This window comes from Elephantulus edwardii, unplaced genomic scaffold (genome assembly GCF_000299155.1).
Source record: "Elephantulus edwardii isolate Elephantulus edwardi_28Jun2011 unplaced genomic scaffold, EleEdw1.0 scaffold00365, whole genome shotgun sequence".
NCBI classification, from domain to species: Eukaryota; Metazoa; Chordata; class Mammalia; order Macroscelidea; family Macroscelididae; genus Elephantulus; species Elephantulus edwardii.
The window spans coordinates 598489-614465 of record NW_006400115.1 but is presented as its reverse complement, the minus strand read 5'-3'; the positions used below and the strand labels follow the sequence as shown (position 1 = coordinate 614465).

Below are 15977 nucleotides of genomic sequence, written 5' to 3'. Positions count from 1 at the left end.
ATAGTAGAATATTACATAGCATTAAAAAACAATGAACTCATAAAACATTACACAACATGGATGAGCCTAGAGGACATTATACTGAGTAATTACACTAGCTCAGTTTCAAAAGGAAAAATATTGCATAACACTGCTGTTCTAAAATAGATACTGCAGGTGCAATGTTGGGTGGGAAATTGTGGTGGATACAGTGACTGATCCCCTTGCCGTGGGAGCGCCCAAGTTGCTTCCATGAGAGTTGAAATTCAGAAAGGCTCAGATGCTAGAGTACCTAGCGGAGACAGTGTGGTGGTTGAAACATTTGATGGTAAATAGTGGCAGAAACAGGGGTCAATCCTCTTGTCTTGGAAATATCCAAGCTGCCTCCAAGGGAGTTGAAATTTGGAAGTGCCCAGATGAAAAATTACCTGGAGGAGATAGAGTTGTGGGTGAAATGCTCAATGGGAAATGGCAGCAGATAGAGAAGCTGATTCCCTTGGCTTGAGAATGCCCAAGCTGCTTTGTGGGAATTGAAATTCAGAAGGGCTTACTGGCAAGAATACCTGGCAGAGATCGTGTGATGGGTGCAATGAAATTGTGGTGGATACAGTGGCTAATTTCTTTGGCTTGAGTGTGTCCAAGCTTTCTCGATGGGAGTTGAAATTCAGAAGGGCTCACGGGCAAGAGTACATGGAGGAGAGATGGGAGCGGGTGCAGTGTTCAGTGGGAAATTGGGGCAAATACAGTTACCACTCCTCTTGGCTTTGGAGAGTCCAAGCTGCTTTCACGGTCGTTGAAATTCAGAAAGCTCAGGGGTAAGAGTACCTGGAGCAGATAGTAGGGTGGGTGCAATGTTCAGTGTGAAATTACAGTGTATCCAGGGACCCATCACCTTGGTTTGTGTGCATCCAAGTTGCTTCTGCAGAAATTCTAATGTAGAAAGAATTGGAGGCAAGAGTATCTGGAGGAGATAGCATTGCTGGTGAAATGTTGGATGAGAAATCGTGGCAGATGCAGTGAGTGAGAGCATGGGAGTGTCCAAGCTGCTTCTGCAAGAGTTGACATTCAGAAGGACTCATAGGCAAGATTACCTGGTGTCTCCACCAGCATGGTGGTTGAAATGTTTGATAGGAAATAGTGGCAGAAACAAGAATCAATCCCCTTGACTTGGAAGTGTCCAAGCTGCCTGCATGGGGGTTGAAATTCAGAAGGGCTTTAAGGCAAGAGTATGTGGAGTAAATGTGTCTGATAAGTTGATAATGTTGGAAATTGCAGTGAATGCAGTGTCCAATTTCCTTGGCTTATAAGCATCCAAGCTTCTTCTGTGGGAATTGCAATTAAGAAGGGTTCATAGGCAAGAGCACCTGGCAGAGATAGCATGGTTGGTGAAACATTCAATGGGAAATCACGGTGAATACAATGGCAGATCCCCTTGGCTTGGAAGCACTCCAGCTGCCTCCATGGGAGTTCAAATTGAGAATATCTCAGGGGCAAGGGAACATGGAGGAGATAGTGTGGTACGTGCAGTGTTCAAGAGGAAATCATGGTGAAAAGTCCAAGCTGCCTCTATGGGAGTTGAAATTCATTTTATTGTATGCTTCCTCTTTACTTCTTTCTTCTGCCTTTTCAACCTTCATTTAGATTACATTTGTACATTTGAATTGCATTTGTTTACAATTAATAACACATTTAGTGATTGCCTCTGAAGTTTTTAATACACAAATAGACTCAATATGTGAAGTGAATCATTGCTTTGAATAAATACAAGTACTTTATAGTTTCAAATATTTTTAATTTTATACTAGACTGTGTAGATCAGCACAAATTGCAACTAACATTGAGAAGAATGGGAATCCCAGAACATTTAATCATGTTCTTATGAAGCTGACCAAGAAGTTTTTTTCTGAATGGAACAAGGGGGCACTACATGGTTTCAATCAGGAAAGGTGTACATGCTTTTGGAGAAAGGGTTGTATCCTTCCTCCAAACCTACTCAGTTTGTATCCTGAGCAAATCATTCAAGAAGCTGGACTCTATAAGAATGTGTCATCAGGATTGGAGAAAAATATATCAACAACCTTTGTTATGCACATGACACAATCTTGCTTGCTGAAATTGAGGACTTGAAAGGCTTGCAGCAGAAGATAACAAAGCTATAGCCTGTAATATGGATTACATATCAACATCAAGAAGACAAAAAATCCTCACCACTGGACCAATAAGCAACATCAGGATAGATGGAGAAAAGATTAAAATTGTCAATTATTTCTTTTTACTTGGATCCACAATCAACATCCTTGGTACTAGCAGCCAGGAGATCTTGTCTATTACATTAGACAAGTCTGTTGTCAGGGACCTCTCTAAAATACTGAGGAACAATGATGTTAGTTTGAAGACGAAGGTGAACCTGATTCAGACCATTATCCTTGTAGTCATTTGTTAGACATCTGAAAGCTGGATAATGAATAAGGATGACAGAAGAACTGATGCCTTTAAATTGTGGTTTTGGAGAAGAGTGCTGAATATCCCATGTACTTCCAGAAGAACAAATAGATATGTCTTGAGAAAAGTGCCACCGGAGTGCTCCTTGGGAACAAGGGTGACAAAGATTCATCTCACATATTTTGGGCATGTTGGTAGGAGAGGGTATTCCTTGGAAAGGGACATTATATTTGAAAAAGTGGAAGGTCAGCTAAGGAAAGGAAGACCCTCAGTGAGATGGACTGGCACAGCAATGGGCTCAAGAGAGTCAGACATGATGCAGATGGCACAGGATAGGGCAGGGTTCAGATCTGTTGTTCACAGGGTCACTGTCAGTTGTACTTGACTCAACAGCACATAATAACAAAGTGTTTGTTTTATCCTACCCATAACTATAGTTTTTGCACATAAAATATTTTGCTTTGTCTTCTCCAGCTGCCTTTTTAAATTTGTCTGTTGTTTGGTTGATTGTTGATTGTTACTTGATTATTTCTTCTCTTGTTTTAGCTTCTTTATGTTCTACAGCAAGTTTCATGAAACTGTTTTCACATTCATTTTGGCTTTTTTCCCAACTTCCTTGTCTTCTTTTTCTAGTTTCTTCATGTATGATGTCTTTAATATACTCTCACAACTCATGTGGTCTTTGGTTATTAGTTTTCAATTAATTAATCCATTCATGAGATGGTTTCTAAATTTGAGTGGGATAAACAAAATGTGATATTTTACCTCTTGTGTATTTTGTTTCCATTCTCTTCAGCTTCAATTTGAAGAGTATAAGAGTAATTAATGGTCTATTTCACAGTTGGTCTCTGGCCTTGTTCTGATTGATAGTATTGAGTTTCTCCACCATCTCTTTTCACAGTAGTAGATTTATCTCTAATGTATTCCATCTGGCAAGGTTCATGTGGTTTTTTTTTAAATGTTTCCTTTTAAGTATTTGCAATTAAAAAATAATTCATTGTACAAAATTTTATCATACAATATCTAGCCTCATGTCTATCCCCAAAGCCTTATTTTCCAACTGCCAATTCTTCTTTGTTTTCAACTTTTTCATTCCTATAAATTTATTACTAATGCATCTCAGTCATATGTTAAATCTATTTCAAACTGCAGAAGTTAGTAGAAATCTTCTATATCTTTTTCTTGGTTTTAGTGGTTGGTGCCAATATTTAAATAATAATCATCTCATCACTTCTGTGATGCCTTATACTTCACACTGCTACTGGTCTCTCACACTTCTGCAAGTCTCTTCTTGAGTTCTCATAAATTCTAACTGGCTCTAAGTCAAAATCCTTTGTACCAGCTTTAGGGAAGGATGTCTGTCTGAGGCAGTACTGGAGTCCTTGCATCTGAGCATCTACACCAGGATTATTGTCATGTGACTTAGTGTCTCTTCTCTTCCATTTGCTGTCACAGTAGAATAAGTTTCCAGGTGAGGACAATGGTTCCTCTATATGCTGGTTTTAGTGTTGATTGGATCTCTTGTCTTGCTTTGAGTCCCTGACTATGACTTAAGGCCTGAGCCATCAAATCAAGGGTTGGCTCAGGTGAAGAAGGGAGGGAGATGCTTGAAAGGGCATGTGGAAGTGGACAGAGTTGCTGGTGAAGCAAGGAAAGGGATGAGACAAGACACACACACATATCCCAAGGTGGGGTGGAGGGGGCAAAACTGATACTGAATCCATTGGTTACTTTTATAAAGGAGACGTGTCTTTCATCTGTTCCTTTGTTCTAAAGCTGACTGTCCAAGTTAAGACAGCCCTTCAAAAATACTATGTACAGGGGCTTCATCTCCGCAGAGGCGAACCCAGGAGCTACGACTCTCACAGCCGCCCCGGATTTTTAGCATTTCAGCTATAAAAATGGGCAGAATTTTCCTTGACCATATTGGTGGTACTCGACTGTTTTCATGTGCAAATTGCGATACGATCCTGACCAACCGCTCAGAACTCATCTCTACCCGTTTCACAGGCACCACTGGCCGAGCATTTCTTTTTAACAAGGTAGTCAACCTGCAGTACAGTGAAGTTCAAGATTGGGTCATGCTCACTGGCCTCCACATGGTTCGAGAAGTGAGCTGCAAAAACTGCAATAGCAAACTGGGATGGATGTATGAGTTTGCCACTGAAGACAGCCAGCGTTATAAGGAAGGTCGTGTGATCCTGGAACTTGCCCTAGTCTGAGAGAGTGAAGGTTTTGAGGAGCATGTACCTTCTGATAACTCTTGAAGAGAATGAGATAAATACCATCTTTCCCCAGGTCTCCTTCACTGAAAACAAAATTCTACTTACATACACTCTTCACCTTAGCATCAGAGTCAGATTCATGAACTGAGGAACAAGAGGTTGTGAGAATCTAAGATGGAGCTTTTTTTTCTTTTTCCTTTTTTCCTCCCTCCCCCCCCTTTTTAAATTTTCCATCCAGCAGCAGTGTGTAGAGAGAATATTATGCAGATGCTGCTACTTTTTTTTTCTGTGTATACATCTTGAAGCAGAATAGTCTTATCTGCAGCTACATAGTGGGCTAAGTGAGGGGGGAAATATCTGGGCTTAATGGAGTGAAAAAAACAGTGTGTTTGTAAATTTTGGAAGGAGCATGGTTTTTAAAATTATTTGGGCTTCGTTTTAAAACTTTTTTAAAAAAAAAAACACCCGTTATTTCGCCTGATTTGCTAGCTTCAGAGAAGAGATCTGAATTTGTGTGCAGCCCTAAAGGTCCAGTGCTAAGAGGGCTTGCGCTGGCCCTCGTGCCATATTCTTGTTGGAGATGAACCACAGCACCAGAGCCCATTCTTCTTGTCAGTCTTGACCCAAAGATGTTACCTTTCCTAATGATTTGTCACCACTTCCTTGATGTTGGTTGGAAAGTTTTTCTGGAACGGGACAAAACTGCTTGGTTGTCTTTTTTTTTTTCATGTAACTTAAGCATAGTAATATAAATAAAGTGATAGTTGGATGTTTTTGGTCCTGTGTTACTTTAAAAATATCTTTTTAGAAGGAAGGAGTACTTGATAAGTAATAGTTGTAGTTATAGTAGTGTTTCTTTTCATTTCTAAGTGAATTTGACTATGTAGCTCACTCTTTGTTAAAATTAAAGCACACTGTTGAAACGCACAGCGTTGCATTTAGAAAACAGTTGAACAGACTGCCAGTATGCATTCATGCAGAAAGGATTTAATCTGCATCTCTTTCAGAAAAAGAGGGAAATTAAGCATCTTATCTAAAAATACCGCTCTAAAAAAACATTTAAGCTTTCCCTCCCAGTTTTACATTGTTTTCAACAAATCTGTGGAACCTAATAGTTTGATCAGAAGGTTAGATTCTTGTTAGCATCATACTATTACTTTGTCTTTATTGTCAGATCCTCTCAAAGAAGTTCAGCTATTGAAACTGAATCTGCTTGGTCCCCGCGAGTAGAAGAGGATCAGATTTACCTCAGGTTGTTATTTTAGCCCAAAATTTGTGACAGAAATATTTCTTTATCTACACTATTATAGAAAATCTATTGTTTGCTTCTGACAAAATAAATGATACCCAAATTGCCTAATTATTTAAATAAAGGAATGGATGTTTGAATGCTCAACATCCAAGTCTTTTGTCCAGAAAGAAAATTTGCCTCAATTAGTGAATCTCCCTGTTTCTAATATATTACAAGTGACTGCTGAGTACAGTTCTGTTCTTTTGCCTTTGGGCTCATGATTAAGGTAGTTATAATACTACATTTAAGAGAAATGGACAAAAAAAGAGAGAAATGGACACAATTTAGTACACCTTCAAGAATTACAAAGGGTGGATATTTCTATTTATTTGCATACACGTCTTTGATCATATGCAGGTTTCTAGTGGCATGCATTGCCTACAGCACTGTGTATTTGCTGTCTAATAAAGTATATTTTGTCTTAAAAAATACTATGTACAATAGAGCACTCTTAGAGTAGATAGCAGATATGACACTTAAGGCTGAGTCCTCAAATATGGAAACACAAATGAGGAGGAGTAGTTGTAAACAGACACTAATGATTGGAATATAGAATGTGAGTAGCATGAATGTAGAAAAATTGGATATCGTTAAGAAATAAATGGAAGGCATAAATATTGACATAGTAGGTATTGGCAAAATAAGATGGATGGCATGGTACATTTTTTATTAGACCGTCATAATGATACCCTGGAGACTAAAAGGTGAGGGGGGAGAAGGGGTTGATTTTATAGTTAAAAAGATAATTTCTAGACCCATCTTGAAAACAATGTTGTGAGTGACAGGATAATATCCATATGCATACAAGTAAGTTCAGGAAATACCTCTATCATTCAAATATATGCACCAACAAGTAGAGGCAAGAGGGAGTAAATAAGAGATTTCTACCAACTTTTGCAGTAAAAAATCAATCAAACATGCAATCAAGACGTATTAATAATAATGAGTGACTGAAATACAAAGGTTGGGAACAAGGAAGATGGATCAGTAGTCAAAAAACATGGATTTCATGATAGAAATTAGGTTGGAGATAGAATGATAAAATTATGTACAAGCAATTATTTATTCATTGCAAATACCTTTTATAAGAAACATAAACACAGACTACACACATGGAATTCACCTGATGGTATACATAAGAATCAGATCAATTACATCTGTTGAAAGAATCACTGGAGAAGTTCAACATCAGCTGTGAAAACTAGGCCAGGTGCTGATTGTGGAACAGATCATCAACTACTCATATTCAAATTCAAGCTCCAGCTAAAGGAGATTAAATCAAATCCACAAGAACCAAAATTTGACCTTGAGTCTATTCTACCTGAATTTCAAAACCATCTCAAAAACAGATTTGCTGTCTTAAACACTAATGAACAAAGACCTCATGAACTGAGGGAGGATATCAAGAAGTATCCATGAAGAATGCAAATGGTCAGAGGAAGAAAAGACCAAGATGAATGTGAGAAGAGCCTCCAAATATTGCACTAGAGTGCTGAGAAGCCAAAGCCAAGGGGAAATAGCAGGAAGTGAAAGAACTAAACAGAAGATTTCAAAGGGTGGCTCAGGAAGACAAAGCAAAGTATTATAATGAAATGTACAAAGAACTGGATTCAGAAAACCAAAAGGGCCACAGTCACTCAGTATTCCTTAAACTGAATGAAATAAAGAACAAATTCAAGGCTCAAGGATGCTATGCGCAGAATATTGAATGATTGAGGAAACATTAAAAGAAGATGGAAACCCTTCATATTATAGAATGAGTATAAGGGTCCAGGAGGGGTGGGAGAGGCTGGAAGCAGAGGGATGTGGATGTGCAGGGGGAAGAGGAATTAATCATTGAGTTGTACAATTTGATGGGTGGATGGGTGGGTGAGGGAAATTGGAAGAATTTGCTCAAATTTGTATTTGAATTTTGTAAATAAACTAGTAGGAAAAAAATAATAAAAGTAAATGTTTTGGTGCATGTCACAAAGTAAAAAAAAAACAAAAAAAGAACATGGGAACTCACAGGTCATGCTCTTAACACGGGACCCTACCATCACTCAGCTGCAAGACACCAAGGCCTGTGTGGTATGGCTGGCCCAGAAGAGGTTTCCCACCACTACTTCCCAGGCATCTGCTAAATCCTGCTACCCAGCCCAGGCACACTCACACCCTAGCCTGCCACAGAGCCATTGCCTGTCAGGGGCTACAGTTCCAGTGTGGCCCAGAACACACTACTGCCCAGAGCAGTAGACCACTGCCCCACTGCCTAAAGACCACCCAACTGATGTCTCCACTGTCCTACACTAGAAGCACTCATATCACAGGTACTTTGGCATTAAATACTTCTGTCTAGCTAATCATGAGGGATTTCTTAAGTTCAAGTGGAAGAGGCTGGGTTGACTGTTGTTCTCAAGAGGGGAGTACCAATATACAGGTTCTTCACAAAACATTGCCATAACCTGAGTCATTATATAGTTACAATAATCTAACATCTACTAAGACTCACATAATGTCAAGAAAGCAGCAGTCTGCCTCAGTTGTCATAAAAAAATAAAATAAATAAAATAAACCTTCTTCTGAAAAAGCAGACCCAATGAATACCCCAGATAGAGAAAACAAAAAAGTATAGGTTGATGTGGAGTTCTTTGAACACCTACAAAAGAAGATGCAAATGATGGAAGAAACAATGGAAGTCATTAAGAGAGCAAATACCCCAGAAGAAAGATATTGATGAGGAGCAACTTGAACAGCTACAGAACAAAATGCAAATAACAGAAGAAAGACTTGATAGTACTGATAAAGAGGTTGTTGTTGTTGCTGTTAAGTGCAACCCTATGAAGGAGAGTCCTCAACGTTTGGGTGCCTTTCTTCCTCTCTCCAGGTTCATAGGGTTTCCGGAGGCAAGCTATTACAGAAGTGGATGCCACTCCTCCTTCCAAGATAAAGAGGTACAAGAACTTAAAAAATCATCACAGAGATTGAGATGGTACAGCCAACACAGTACTGAAAATAACAAAAAAAGCATGAAAATGCAATGCAGATTATTAAAACAGAAATGTCCAACATGTTGTTGGGACAAAAGAGTAGAACTAAAGAGATGGAAGAGAGTCAGTGGGCTGGAAGACAAATGCCTCACTGGAAACATTGTTGTTGTTATTGTTATGTGGCATCGAGTCTCTTGCGACTCATAGCGACCCTATGTACAACAGCCCTAAATTCGGCCCTGTCCTGTGCCAATTGCACTGTCTTTGATACACCCATCCCAATTACCCCAGTCACTGAATCAATCCACCTCATAGAGGGCCTTCCTCTCCTGTGCTGTCCCTCCACCCTTCCAAGCATGATGTCCCTCTCCAAGGACCGGTCTCTCCTTACAGCATGTCCAAAGTATGTCAGACGAAGCCTCAGAATCCTTGTCTCCAAGGAGCCACCCAATTTAACTCTCTCCAGGATTAATCTGTTTTCCTAGCAGTTCATGGTATATTCAATACTCTTCTCTAGCACCACAGCTCAAAGGCATCAATCAGACTCACCTTAGTCTCCAGAGAGACACCATTGCTCTTCAGTACTTTGGAGCAGTCCCTAACAGCAGACTTTCCCATTGCAATACATCTTTTAATTTCCTGTCTGCTGTTGCCAAGAGCGTTGACTGTGGAACCAAGTAAACTAAAGCTCTACTAGGAGAAATATTAGAGATGAAAAGTAAAGAAAATTAAGAAAACATTAGAATTATGTGGGATTACATCAAGTGAACAACATATGTATGACTGCAATTTCAGAACATGAGAGTGACAGGGAAATCACTGAAGAAGTACTAGAAGAAAATTTCCCAGTTATTTTGAAGAACGGAGAAATCCATATTCAAGAAGCACAGTGAGCACCAAATAGACTAGACTAAAAAAAAAAAACAAACCCAAAACAACTAAACATCAAGACATATCTTAGTCAAATTCTCCAAATTAAAAGATAAGGATACAATACTAAAAGCAGCAAGGTGGGGGGGGGGTGTGTGTGGAAAGTCACCTACAAAGGGAAAACAATTCTATTAAGTTTTATTCTCTCAGTGGAAACCATGTGAGATAGAAGACAATGGGATGGCATTTACAAAAAGTTGAAAGAAAATAATTGCCAGTCAAAGTTCCTATTCCCAGCAGAGTTCTCCATCAAATATGAAGGAGAAATCAGATCCTTTGCAGAAAAGAAGGAATCTAAGGAATTGTGAAAACAAGACCAAAACTACAAGAAATTTTAAGTGAACTCCTTCACACGGAGATGCCAAAGGAAAGTGGATAAACCATAGTAACTAGAAAGAACAGAATAATAAACACAGTAAAATTACAAGATTAAAACATGGCCTGACAATTATCACACTTAATGTCAATGGACTAAATATGAGAAAAAGAGTAGCAGAATGGATTTTTTTTAAAAAAATCAATATGTCACCTGCAAGAGAAACATCTAAAAAATAGAAAGAAAGATTCCAAATCAAAGGCTGGGGGGGGGGGAAAATATATACCAAGCAAATGGAATCTACAAAAAAGCAGGAATGGAAATACTAATCTCTGATAAAACAGACTTCAGAATGAAAACCACCATAAAATATAAAGAAGGACATTACACACTGATTAAAGGCATAATAGATCAAGAAGACATAAACTTGGTAAACATTTATGCACCAAATGATAGACCTGCAAAATACATAAAACAAATGTTAAAAGAAATGAAGAAAGAAATATTATCAGAACAGTGGGAGGCGAACTCAACAAAACACTATCACCAAAGGATGCTGTTGCTGTTGTTGTTGATGATGATGATGCATGACTCATAGTGACCCTATGAACAAAAGGCTCTTATCAAAGTTCATAGTTTCCAGAGGCATATTACTTAGAAAGTGGATGCTCCTCCTGCTTCCAAAGGAAGGATATCACCAAAGGATAGGTCAACTCAAAAGAAACTTAACAAAGATGCGGAAGATCAAAACTGTACAATCAGCCAACTCAACCTTGTCGATGTATTCAAGGTACTGTGAACAACTAAAACTCAATTCACTTTCTTCTCAAATTCATGTGGCACATTCTCCAAAATAGACCACATATGAGGACACAAAGCAAATCTCAACATATTAAAAAACATTCAAATAATACAAAGCATCTTCTCAGACCACAATGCCATAAAACTAGAAATTAATCACAGGAGGGTAAAGATTACAAAACCACCCATGTGGAAAGTAAATAACTCTCTGCTAGAACACAATTGGGTTATAAAACAAATAAAGAATGAAATTTAAAGTTCCTTGAAACTAATGATGATGATGATGATGTTGCTATGTGCTGTCGAGTTGCCTGCGACTCATTGCGACTCTATGCACAACAGCACTAAAACGTGCTCTATCCTGTGCCAATCTTATTGTCTCTGACACACCTACCCCCATTACCTCGTCACTGAATCAATCCATCTCATTGAGGGTTTTCCTCTCTTGCACTGTGCTTCCACCCTCCCAAGCATGATGTCCCTCTCCAATGACTGGTCCCACCCTGCAACATGTCCAAAGTATGTCAGACAAAGCTTCAGAATCCTTGCCTCCAAGGAGCAGCCTGGTCTCATCCTCTCTAGGATGAGCTTGTTCATTCTCCTAGCAGTCCATGCTCTTCTCCAGCACCACAACTCAAGGCATCAATTCTCCTTCTATCATCCCTAGTCACAAATGATAATACAATATACCAAAACCTCTGGTATGCAGCTAAGGCAGTCCTCAGGAGGCAATAGGCACACATATAAAAAAGGAAGAAAGAAAAAAAAAAACAATGCTCTAACTCAACACCTTCATCAAATAGAAAAAGAACAATGATCTAATCATACAACGTCTAAAAGGAAATTATAACAGGAGCTTAAATCAATAAAATAGAAAAGAGAAGACAATTGCAACTGTCAATAAGACCAGGAGCTGGTTTTTTGAAAGGGTCAATAAAAGCATAATGTTCGGGACTTGCCGAGAGTGGGGACACTGGCAACATGTCTGTGGCCTTCACAGCCCCGAGGCAGCAAGGCAAAGGAAAGATCACTCCTGCCATGATTCAGAAGATGTTGGATGAAAATAACCATCTTATTCAGTGTATAATGGACTATCAAAATAAAGGAAAAACCTGAGTGTTCTCAGTATCAACAAATGTTGTATACAAACTTAGTGTAACTTGCTATGATAGCAGATTTTAATCAAAATATACAGTCCATTTTACCAGCACCACCCACACAAAATATGCGTCTGGGTCTTGGAGGAATGAATAAGAGTGGCCCTCCCCCACCTGTTCTCTCACATATCTTCTGATGAATTGTAGGTGAGGGTTCTCCTGCACCACACAAGCAGAACCAGATGAACGGCCAGATGCCTGGACTTAACCATATGCCTATGCAGGGACCTGGACCAAACCAACTCAATATGACGAATAGTTCCATGAACATGCCTTCCAGTAGCCATGAATCCATGGGTGGTTATAACCATTCTGTGTCGTCGTCACAGAGCATGCCAGTACAGAACAAGATTACGAGGAGTCAAGGACAGCCAATGGGGAAACTATGGCCCCAGACCAAGCATGAACATGCAGGCAAATCAAGGCCCAATGATGCATCAACAGCTTCCTTTGCAATAATATATGTCACAGGGAGGAGGGCATCATTACCAGAGACAGAAACTACCTATGGGAATGATGAGTCAAGTTAATCAAGGCAATCACATGATGGGTCAGAGGAAGATTCCTCCCTTATAAACTATACCTCAACAGGGTCCACCACAGCAGTACTCAGGCCAGGAAGACTATTATGGGGACCAATACAGTCATGGTGGACAAGGTCCTCCAGAAGGCATGAACCAGCAATATTACCCTGATGGAAATTCTCAGTATGGCCAACAGCAGGATGCTTACCAAGAACTACCACCACAGCAGGAATATCCCCTCCAGCAGTAGCAGCACCTAGGGCAGCAGACCTATCCAGGGCAGGAGCAGGGCTATCGTTCTTCACAAGGTGGTCAGTATCCCAACTACTCGCAGGGACAAGGTCAGCAGTATGGGTGGTACGGACCAACACAGCCTGGACCACCGCAGGCACCCCAATAGAGGCCTTATGGATATGACCAGCAATGAAAAAGTTTTTACATTCCAGTAGCCAGTAACTATTAGCAGCCATATTGTCACCTCAGCAATGTGGAATCTCTCTGTGAAGAGATCCTTTCATTCCATCTAGTTTTCGGAAAAATTTTGTGGATAAGTGTCTGTTTCTTCAGTAAGCAGCCTTTGTGTCTTAGTTGTAAAAAGCTTTAGTAGCTCAAAAATACTCTTGATTTCACATTTCTACTCTAGATGGCAACATCGGACAGAAAATACAATGATAAAACCAATTCATTATGTTCTCAGAACTGTTTCAAACAGACTGTTACAGACTGAAAGGTTTGAACAGCTTTGCATGCTTATGAAAGTTAAGGGAATTTAGTACTTTTCCACAGATTCTTTTGTAAGAGGAAGAGGGACAGTGAATAGGGATGATAGAGAATTGATGCCTTTGAGCTGTTGTGCTGGAGAAGAGTGTTGAATATAGCATGGACTGATAGGAGAACAAACAGGCTTGACCTGGAGAGGGTGAAGCCAGAATGCTCCTTGGAGTCAAGGATTCTGAAGCTTCGTCTGACATACTTTGGGCATGCTGCAAGGACTGATCCTTAAAGAGGGATATCATGTTTGGGAGAGTGGAGGGACGGCACAGGAGAGGAAGATCCCTGATGAGATGGATCAAATCTGTGAGTGGAGTGGTGAGAATGAGTGTGTTTGAGACAGCGAGGTTGGCACAGGATAGAACAGCGTTAGGGCTCTTGTACATAGGGTCACTATGAGTCACAAGCGACTCATGGCACATAACAACAACAACAACATATTCATTTCATGTGAATATGCAAGGCATATTCTGCCCTATGCAAAGGGCAGAATCAGTAATCATCTTTTACATGGATTGAAGCATGGTAGATGCTTGATTGTGTTGGCCTCAAAATGGTGTACTGTAAAGATAGATACAGGTGAGGGGGATGACAGAGCACACTGTGTGTCCACTGGTAGGTTCTCTTAGGGGAAATACAAGCGCACTGTGATCGAGTGGAGTAAAAGGACTGGTTTGTTTTTTTAAAAATTTATTTTATTTTATTAATTTTAATGACCATTTACAGAGATTTTGGATTTCCATTCATTCATTGTTGCATTTTTCTCCCTGCCCACCCCTTCCCCCAGTTTGCTCTTCTCTGAAAAGCAAAAAAAAAATTTCTTCATTGGTGTATAATCTCCCCCCTCCCTGAGTACACTCCACTATGCAAACTTCATTCTGAACTCTTGTCATAACCATAAAGGACTGTTTTTATAAAAGCCTTCAATCTTTGTGGATCCAAACTATTTTTTATAAAGCTCACTTATAATACCATTTTAAAATGTAAGGCAATAATTAATTACTTCATGTTGGATCTGACGAATCTTTGATAACTGATTCATGTAAATGAAAATGGTAATCCTCCCTTAACACAGCAATAACTGAAAATGGAAGTATTACTTTTACTTTAAGTAATCAAGGAATTTAGTAAATCATATCACTATGCTTTTCCCTTTTTTATGTTGGTGCATATAAAACAAAGAGATGTTGATGAGGTTTTATTCTAATTTGTAGTAAAAGCATAGAAGTTGCATGCTAAAAAAAAGAAAGCACTAATAAAATACACAAACCGCTGGTAAAATTAACAAAAGAGGGGGGGTAAGAGAAGACACACATAACTCAACTAAGAAATTATAGAAATGTCATCACAACAGAACCATATTAAATCAATATTGAAGTGCTGTGGAAATTTATGCTCTGATAAATTCAAAAACTTAGAGAAAAATGGGCAAATTCCTTGAAACTCAAGCCCTATCCAGATCGACACAGACAGATAATAGAACCATTGAACAGAATCAACACAAAAGAAGAAATTAAACGCATTTGACACATCAGTGTCAAGGTTCAGCCTAACAGCAACCAAAAGTGACCAGGGTACGGCAACTTGCACACTAGGGGTATATGACCTAGAAGAATGTCTGAACAAAAACAATGAAAGACAGGCCCGAGGGCCGTGGATTAAAAGTCACCCACCTTTGGCTTGGTAGCATCACTTTCTGTCCACTGGGCCACCTGATCTCTCTATGTTTATATTATTGTTCTTAAGTGCCGTCGAGTTGCAGGTGACTCATAGCGAACCTATGAAGGAGAGTCATTAATGCGTGGGTGTCTGTCATCCTCTCTCCAGGTTCATAGGGTTTCTGGAGGCAAGCTATTATGGAAGTGGACGTCACTCCTCCTTCCAAGCTTGTTTTAATCGGGGAGCTCCCCCCCACTCTCTGTCTGCATTGGGTAGCCAAGCATTAATGCATTTGACACATCAGTGTCACAGTGTTCAGCCTCACAGCAACCAAAAGTTGCTTGAAGCCCTCTGGTGCCTTAAACCCTAGGCCAAGCCTGGTTTGCCAGGCTCCTGGAGGCAAAGAAGTCCTTCGCATCTGAAAACTGCCACAACACATGCACAAACAGCACCATGCTCTCTCTGGCAACCGGGCCATAGCCACCCTGGGCAGAGCAAAACCTGAGAGAACATGGCTGCCATCTCTCCCCTCTTCCTCTTCCAGGCTCAAAGCCCTCTGCTGCCTTAAGCCCTAGGCCAAGCCTGGCTTGCCTGGCTCCTGGATGCAGAGTAGTCCTTGGCGTCCGAAAACTGCCACAACACCCGCACAAACAGCACCATGCTCTCTCTGGCAACCAGGCCATAGCAACCCTGGGCAGAGCAAAACCTGGGAGAACAATGGCACAGGATATGAACAGACACTTCACCAAAGAAGACATTCAGATGGCCAACAAGCACATGAAGAAATGTTCAAAATCCCAATCTCTGAGATGCAAATCAAAACAACTATGAGATATCATCTCACCCCAGTCAGAATAGCAAAATTTAACAGAACAGCAAACAACAAATGCTGGCAAGGTTGTGGAGAAACTGG

At 39.9% G+C, this 15977-nt stretch overlaps 2 pseudogenes; both read left to right on the top strand.

Annotated features, from left to right (window-relative positions):
• Window positions 1-4322: 4322 nt before the first annotated feature.
• LOC102861600 lies at window positions 4323-4688 on the top strand (annotated as a pseudogene).
• A 7246-nt stretch (window positions 4689-11934) lies between these two features.
• Window positions 11935-13061, top strand: LOC102867695 (annotated as a pseudogene).
• Window positions 13062-15977: the final 2916 nt, after the last annotated feature.